At 40.7% G+C, this 8,868-nt stretch overlaps 1 protein-coding gene across 1 annotated transcript in view; it reads right to left on the bottom strand.

The window, feature by feature from the left end:
- Positions 1-285: 285 nt before the first annotated feature.
- Positions 286-8,868, bottom strand: part of ZWINT (ZW10 interacting kinetochore protein) — a 47,083-nt gene continuing 38,500 nt past the window's right edge. Inside the window, exon 9 of the mRNA XM_057308729.1 lies at positions 286-1,150. The gene's annotated coding sequence lies outside the window, so the exon portion shown is untranslated. The remainder of the gene's footprint in view (positions 1,151-8,868) is intronic.

Below are 8,868 nucleotides of genomic sequence, written 5' to 3'. Positions count from 1 at the left end.
CAAACAAACTCACAGTGACAGAAAGCACATCAGTGGTTGACTGGGGACAGGGCCAGGAGCTTGCGGAGTGCAACAGAGGGTCTCGTGGTGACATGTTCATCATCTTGACCGTCACCATTGTTTCATTCGTAAACATGTATGTGGACACAAATCCAATTGTACGTTCTAAAGATGTGTAATTAATTGCATTTAAATAAAATTGTAAAAAATCTTGACCAAAGTCATACAAATAGTATGATGATTAAGAAAAAGAAAATGTGAACAGTGAAAACCGTTCGTTTTGTAAAGTTTAAAACCAAAATGACCCCTTTAAATTTCACTTTTAAACGATCTCAGTTTAGATTATGTATATTTTTAAACCAAATCCGGGGGGGGATACTTGTTTTTCCTACCAGAAGTCTTTTTAATGGGAACACCATAATTTTAGGTGATTTTAGGAAAAAGATGTAATATACATAGATACAATTATGGAATTTTCCCAGTAAAGTACTATAATTTAAGCAGGTCGTCAGAATGTACAATTTTGTCCTGTGTGAAGCATCCGAGAAGCTCTGTCTACACGTATAATAAATGAGTAGATTAAAACTCTTCATAGTATCCTGATCCTGGATCCAGAAACACATTGTTTCTCTGACTCTCCTGTTGCACTAAGACTGAAGTTTTGTGTTGTTGGTATCTGCCCCTTAATAATACACGAGAGTTGTGCTGTGCTGTTTTAACAGATGACGCCTGACACACCAAAGGACACAGATCTTTGGGGTCCAGGTCACTAGAGATGCCTGGAAAACTGGGTTCTCTTGAAATGACAGGAGGAGAAGTCTGAGTCCAGCAAACTAACAGGTGCTCAGCACCCTCTGTTACCAACAGCAGGTGGCAAAACTTACCCAAATATGGGCAGAGCATGGAGACAGGCATCGACTTAGATGAGCCAAAATTCACTTTGTCATCAGAACTATCTGAGTGAACACAGAAGAGCTCCGCTCTAACCCAAAGAGCTGAGCCTATCAGGGTCTCACGGTGGCCCCGTTGCTGGAACTCCTGAGGCAAGGGGACTGTGCCAAAGTCCGTTTGCAGAAGACACACAGCACGGGACGCACATCCCTTTAATGTCAGAGCTTTCCATTTCTCTTTCATCAGGTAAGAACAGTTCCTAGAAGTGAGACAGGACGGAGACAGACGTCAGACCGGACCACCCACCATCGGGGGAATTATGCAGTGCTATGCGATCACTCAAATTTCAAGTGCAGAAGAATTCCTTGAGGGACTTTGTGAAAACTCAGATTTCTATCCCGAACTCATCCTTGCCCACTAGAATCTGATTCATCAGATCCGGACTGGGGCCCAGGCATCTGTATTTAGAGAAAATGCACATCATGTGGTCTGAAGACCACACTTTTGCACAAGTACTGAGTGGTTAAGAGGTGGACTCTGTGTTTCAGTCCCAGCAGCGCTGCATCCTAACTGTAGGAAGAAAAGCTGGAGTGTACTCCTTACACTCTCCCAGTTTCAGTGAAAATGGATAATGAATCTCAAAAAATTATTGTGAGGGTGAAGTATAAAACATTAAGAAGAGTCATGGCACAGAGAAAACACTCAGAAATTACTTATAACAAATGAGCTTCCTTTTTATCATTACAGAGGGAGGACCAGGCAAAACCTGGCAAATATTTGGGGTAGTGGAATCATGATGAAACATTGTACTCTCATTCTGACGAGGCAAACGTAACCACTTAGTTTAAAAACATGGACGCATGTTACAGAGCACACTATGAACAATGGATCGAGGGTTGGTGCTCTGGGGTGAGGGGCCCACGGCTTCCGTTTCCCTGGGATGGCACAGAGGGCACCAGGTTCACAGCTACAGTTGTAACCAAGATTATTCTGGGAAAACAGTGATTGAGAAACTGAATTCTAAAGGAAAGGATAAAAGCAATCTGTATAGATTTAATAATTCACATCATGAAGGAAATAGATGAGTTCTAGATGTTTTAGGTAAAGTAGTATAGTATAATTATGTACTTTGTATGTATTTCTGAAAGAATGAAGATCAAGCTTCAGCTAGTATGCCTCCATTTATGCTAATATTAACAACAAAGGCAAAATAAACAGGTGTAGGACTATAGAAAATAATGAACATTTCTTAAAATAAAAATGGAATTGTTATCATACTGAGTCTATTTGTAAAAAACCTTAATACCTCAAATAACTTCAACTGTGTTTTAAGGAGAACCTGCAATGAATTTTTCAATTATTTCAATCACATGTCATGGTCATTGATGATGAAGGAAAACGTACATTATTTTTCCAAAGGTAACTTTTGGCAGTTCCTTATCTATACTCAAAGCAAAAGGATAGTAGTGTTTTAGGGATTTTTTTTAAAAAGCTCCATTGCGAGGTGCCTGGGTGGCTCAGTCGGTTAAGCATCTGCCTTCAGCTGTCCTGCTCTTGTTTACTATTTCTCTCAAATAAATAAAACATTTTTATAATTTTTTTATTTTTTAAAAGATTTTATTTCTTTATTTGACACAGAGAGAGAGGACAAGCAGGGGGAGCAGCAGAAGGAGAGGACGAAGCAGGCTCCCCACTGAGCAGGGAGCCCAACGTGGAACTCGATCCCAGGTCCCTGGGGTCATGACCTGAGCCAAAGGAAGATGCTTAACTGACTGAGCCACCCAGGTGCCCCTCAAGTAAATAAAATCTTAAGGGAAAAAAAAAAGCACTATTGATAATTATGTAATAGCAACAAAAGATTCACACTGTCAGATACATGACTCCAAGTTTTTTAAATAAAAAAAAATGTAATGAATATAAATTCATGTAAATGGAATCAGGCAGACTATTTTTTTTAAAGGAGATTTCATTTTTTAGCTGTTTTAACTTACAGTAAAACTGAGTGGAAGGCACGGAGATTGCTTTTCTTTCCAAATAACATAAGAAACTGACATACTTCTAAAAAAGACAAATAGCACAACTGTGAATTAATCTTAAAAAACCAAACAACCTCCAAGCAACATTAGCGGAGGTCAAGGTTTGTAAATTGTATGAACACATTATAATTTCAGTCCAAATAGTCTTTTATTGTTTGGAGACTACAACATGGAAAACTGCTTACTTTGGGAGGATATTCTGATGCTGCTTCAGAGTCTGACATCCAAGAGAATGACCCACTTTTAAAGATTCCATTTGCTACAGACCCTGAAATCCTGATAAAAACTCTGTGCTTCAGAGGCATTCCCTTTGAAAGTCACCCAATTTTTTAATGGCCACGTCCTTTATAGTTCATGCTGTTTAGTGATTGCCTCCGTTTGCTTTTTACTGCTCCTTCCAGAGCCTTCCTCAGTCCCCCATCCTCCATGCTCTGGGGTCCTGCATCCTCATCATCCCTGCTTTCCACAGCCATCCACATGCCTTCAGCTCCTCTCCTACCCCATTCTCTGGTCACATTATCTCCTGACTCAACCTCACTTCCTCCATTACTACTTCCCTCATGAGTCTTAGTGATTTAAATCTTCACACAGATGCTGTGTCTACATCTCAGTCCTTCTGATCTCGTCCTTCATCGGACCTCAGCCATTTGCTCCCACAGGGATGCCCTGTTATTAGGTAGGACCCACTGGATTACACTGATAACGAGATCACCAAAAGCTCAGTGGCTGGAAACAAAAGGTTCATTCCTTTTGTCATGAAATTCTCCATCAGAGTGAGTTCTCCCGGGAAGCTTTCCCCATGCAGTAGCTCAGCAGTCGAGGCCACTCCAACGTGGACCAAGTCCTTTTCAACATGACACGCCAGCTTCTGCAGCATCAAGGAAAAAGCACAGGGAATTATGTTTATTCGTTTATAAATGCTTCAGCCCAGAAGTCAGAGAACGACTCTTCGCTCTTCGGCTACAGCAAATCACGTGGTCACACCAACCCCCAAGGGTATACTTTTTTTCTTTTTTAAAATCATACTGTTCTCTTGGTGAAAACTTCTTCTGGTTCAATTCAATCCTTAGCCTACTCTGTCTGCACCTGCACAGCCGGACATGGCCAAGGGGAGCGATGCTGAATCCATCCCCACGAACCTTGAGCAGGCGGTCTCACCACATCCCCACGATTCAACAATTGTTAACTGCCCTAGACAATGTCTACAGGCTGTTCTCTCTTCTCAAATCTCTAGCACATTCTTCGAATTCTCATTCTCAGCTGATAATGTCTCCCTGTTCACTCCCGGAACAATATATTGTTTTGCATTTTTGTAAAATATAAGATACATATATCACTGTGTAAAAGGCTGATGCTACTGCCCCGCTGGACGAATAGAAGCCTTCAGAAGAGACCCTCCCTCCACCGACACTCATCTCCCCCGTGTCCTTCACTGGCCGCCCATCAGATCCTCTGCACCGAGTTCTCGTCTCTCCCGTCGTTAAATGTTGGCGTCCTCCTGGGGTTTTGCTCTTTTCTTCCCATGCTTGCTGAACACATCCACCCTGACAGCTACAAATGAGATCTACCGCAGAAGCACTCAAGATTTGATTTCCACTGTGGACCTCACCTCCGATCCGCACACTCGCAAACGCAGCTGCCGGCTCGTCCACCCCTTGGACGTCTGACAGATACCTCAAACCCCCACAGCTGAGCTCCGGCAGGTGGCCCACATCTTCACTCCACACCATCTTTCCACATCTGTGTGAGGTAACTCCATCTTCCCAGCTCCTCCGACAACACAACCTTCAGAGCCCCAACTTAATGTGTCTTTAACCAATAGCCCATCCCATGATAATCCCCCTTCCTCCCCCAGCAATCCTCCTCCCCGTCAGCTATAATTTTATTATTATTTTGCTGCTGTGTTTTACTTATCAGTCTGTTTCAACATCTGCACTGAAGTGTAAGCAGCAGAAAACTGGGAAAGGAGGTAAGAAATTCTGAACACTGAGCTACCACGTAGGGAGTTTAGTTTAATGAGGTCCTAGAATTAGGAAGTAATATGAGAAAGGAAACAAAGCTGAAAAACCCATGAAAAACAAAACAAAAAGAATCACATTTCTGCAATGCTATTTTGGCTCAATACATGTTGACTGGAGTTCACTTTATAAAGTTACACGTCATACAGAAAATATCAGGAAAAAATGGAGTCTAAAAACCAATACCACATTATGCTAATCCTTAGAGTTTATTTTATACAGTTACCTCCATTTTGCAGTATTTATTTAGGCACAAGACGTTTTGGGAAAAGCTTTCTGGCACTGTAAAAAGAATGTGAGTTTGGGGAAAAGAAAGGCTGACATTCTCTGTATCTGACTTCATTAACAATTCTGAAAGTAGTCTCTCATCTGAATTATTTTTATAAATTGCTACTGGGAAAACTATTTGCTATTGTGTGTGTGATTGGCAAGTAAGTGTATCCTGAGATACCACACAAATGAGCAGAGTCAAATGTATATCGGAGACAATGTGCATCAAGTGTGCCAACGGTCATGCTCAGCGGCGGGGATCCCATCTGTGCAGCCCACGCTGGCCCGCTTGCTTGGCGGGGAGACCTCACATTCCCGCACACCTGGCTTTTGCTTATGATAATATGCCAGATTCTCCTCAGCAGGATGGCAGCTTGTCGAGCAGCTAGAAATGGAATTGTACTCTGGGTCCGTTTATCTTTGAGTTTCTAAAAGTGCCTCAGTGTGCTTTATACGCCTTCATCACTACTTGGCATCCAGCTCCTAGACTGTCCATATTTATGAGATACAAAAGGGCAAACTTTGCTAAAGTTAATGCTTTTCTTCTTAAAAGTTCTGAAGAAAAGATACTCAACATCACTCCCATCAGGGAAATGCAAATCAAAACTACAATGAGATATCACCTCACACCTGTCAGAATGTCTGTATCAAAAAGACAAGAAACCACAAGTGTTGGCAATGATGTGGAGAAAAAGGAATGTGTGTGCACTGTTGGGAATGCAAACTGGTGAAGCCACTGTGGAAAATTGTATGGAGGATCCTCAAAAAAGTAAAAAATAGAACTACCCCACAATCCAGGAATCACATTACTAGGTATTTACCCCCAAAATATAAAAACACTTAATTCAAAGGGATATATGCACCACAATGTTGATAATGTCCACAACAGCAAACTATGGAAAGAGCCCAGATGTCCATCGACAGTTGAATGGGTAAAGATGTGGTATGTGTATACACACACACACACACACACACACACACACACACACACAATGGAATATTATAACTCAGCCATGAGGAGGAACGAAATCTTGCCATTTGCAAGAACCAACAGCACATCCATGATCCTACATATCTACCTACTGATGGGGGCGGGGGTGAGGGGAAAACACTTCAGTTGTACTCTATTAGCAAGTTTAAATTATGCAAAACAGCGGTATCAACCACAGTCATCATGGTATACATTAGGTGATCAGACCTTACTCATCTTGCAACTACCAGGAGTCTGTACCCTTTTGCCAACCCTATGTCCCTCAGCCCCCAGCCCTGGCAACCACCATGCTAATCTGTTTCTATGAGTTTGACTTTTTTTTTAGATTCCTCATAAAAATGGTATCATGGAGTGTTTGTCTTTCTCTGTCTGGCTTTATTGCACTTGGTGTAATGCCACTCAGCTTCAACCATGTTGTTGCAAATGGCAGGATTTCCTTCTTTTTTAAAGCTGAAAAATATTCTAGTGTGTGTGTGTACATGTGTGTGTATCACATTTTCTTTATCCCCTCATCCACTGACCGACAATTAGGTTGTTTCCATACATTGACTATTGTGAGTAATGATGCAATGAACATAGGACTATGGATAAGTCCTTGCAATGGTGATTTTATTTCCTTTGGATATATATCTAGAAGTGGGATTGCTTTAACATACAATGGTTCTATTGTTAATTTCTTGAGGAGCCTCCATACTGTTTTCCACAATGGCTGCACCAGTTTGCATTCCCACCAACAGGATATAAGGATTCACTTTTCTACATATCCTCACCAGCATTTACCTCTTTTTATGATAACAGACATCTCAACAAGTATGAGGTGATATCTCGCTCTGGTTTTGATTTGAATTTCCCTGACGATTAGTGATGCTGAACACCTTTTCATGTACCTGTTGGCCATTTCTAGGTTTCTTCCAAAAAATGTCCTTTGCCCATTTCGGGGACTGGGGGGGGCGGTAATTAGTTTCTTTGCTATTGTGTCATATGAGTTCATTTTATATCTGAATATTGACTGTCAGATTTGTGGTTTGCAAACATTCTCTCCCTTTCTATAGGTTGCCTTTTCATTTTGGTGATAGTTTCCTTTGCTGTGCAGAAGCCTTCTAGTTTGGTGCAGTCCTATTTGTTTATTTTTAGGGGTTTTTGCTTTGTTTTTGGTGTCGAATCCAAAAAGTCATTGGCAAGACCTATATCAAGGAGATTTTCCTTATGTTTTCTTCTAGAACTTTAATGGTTTCAAGTGCTGTGTCCAAGTCTTTAATCCATTTTGAGTCAATCTTCATGTATGTTATAATACAGGGGTGTAGGTTCATCCCCTTACAAGTGGATATCCAGTTTTCCCAACGTTATTTACTTACGAGACTATCCTTTTCCCATTACGTACTCTTGGCTCCTTCGTTGAAAATTAATTGACCACGTATGTAGTGGGTTTATTTCTGGGCTCCCTGTTCTATTCCATTGATCTGTGTGTTTGTTCTAATGTCAGTACCATACCATGTTGATTATTATACCTTCAAGATGTAGTGTGATGTCAAGAAGCCTGATGCTTCCAGCTTTGCTCTTCTTACGATTGCTTTGCTATTCACAATCTTTTGAGGTTTCATAAGAATGTTAGGATTTTTTTCCCATTTCTGTGAGAAATGCTATTGGAATTTTGATAAGGATTGTATGCAATTTGTAGATTGGTTGGGTAGTATGGGCATTTTGCAATATTTATTCTTCCATTTACTCCAATCTATGAACACCAAGTATCTTTCCATGTATTAGTATCTTTTTAAATTTCTTTCATTGATGTTTTATAGTTTTCAGTGTGCAGATCTTCTCACTCCTTGGCTACACTTATTCCTAAGTATTTTACTGTTTTTGATGCTACTGTAAATGGGACTTGAAAAAAAATTCTGGGGACACCTGGGTGGCTCAGTTGGTTAGGCATCGGCCCTTGGCTTGGGTCATGATCCCTGGGTCCTGGGATCGAGTCCCGCATTGGCCTTCTTGCTCAGTGGGGAGTCTGCTTCTCCCTCTCTCTCTCTGCCCTTCCCCCATTCATGCTCTCTCTCTCTCTGACAAATAAATAAGATCTTTAAAAAATTTTTGATAGTTCATTAGTGTATAAAAATGCAACTGATTTTTTTATATTGATTTGTATCCTACAACTTCACTGAATGTATTAGTTCTAACAGATTTTTGGTGGTCTTTGTGGCTTTTCAGTACAATATCATGTCATCTGTAAACAGAGGCAATTTTACTTCCTTTCTTATTTGGATGCCTTTTATCGCTCTTCTTGCTTTAATTGCTCTGGCTAGGGTTTCTAGTACTATGTTGAATAAAAATAATGACAGCGGGCATCCTTGTTTTTTTGTTCCTGATCTTGGAAAGCTTTCTGCTTTCGCTGTTGTGTAAGATTTTAGTTGTGGGTTTGTCATATATGGCCTATACAGGTTTCCCCTGCTACCCAAAAGTTCCCTTTATGCCATTTTGCTTTTAAGAAAGATCTACATCAATATCTATTTTTGCTAACCAAAAGAAATCCAAAGAGGGTTGTTGCTTTTATGAAATAATAATTGCTTCTTTGCTTTACAATCACTTCAGCCTATGAAATGTCTCCCAGGAATGCTCTACTTTTGGATACTGGAGGAAACCTGTGTTATGTTGAGGTGCATTCCTT

This window comes from Ursus arctos, unplaced genomic scaffold (assembly GCF_023065955.2).
Source record: "Ursus arctos isolate Adak ecotype North America unplaced genomic scaffold, UrsArc2.0 scaffold_7, whole genome shotgun sequence".
Taxonomy (NCBI): Eukaryota; Metazoa; Chordata; class Mammalia; order Carnivora; family Ursidae; genus Ursus; species Ursus arctos.
This window is presented reverse-complemented; position numbering and strand designations above follow the sequence as displayed.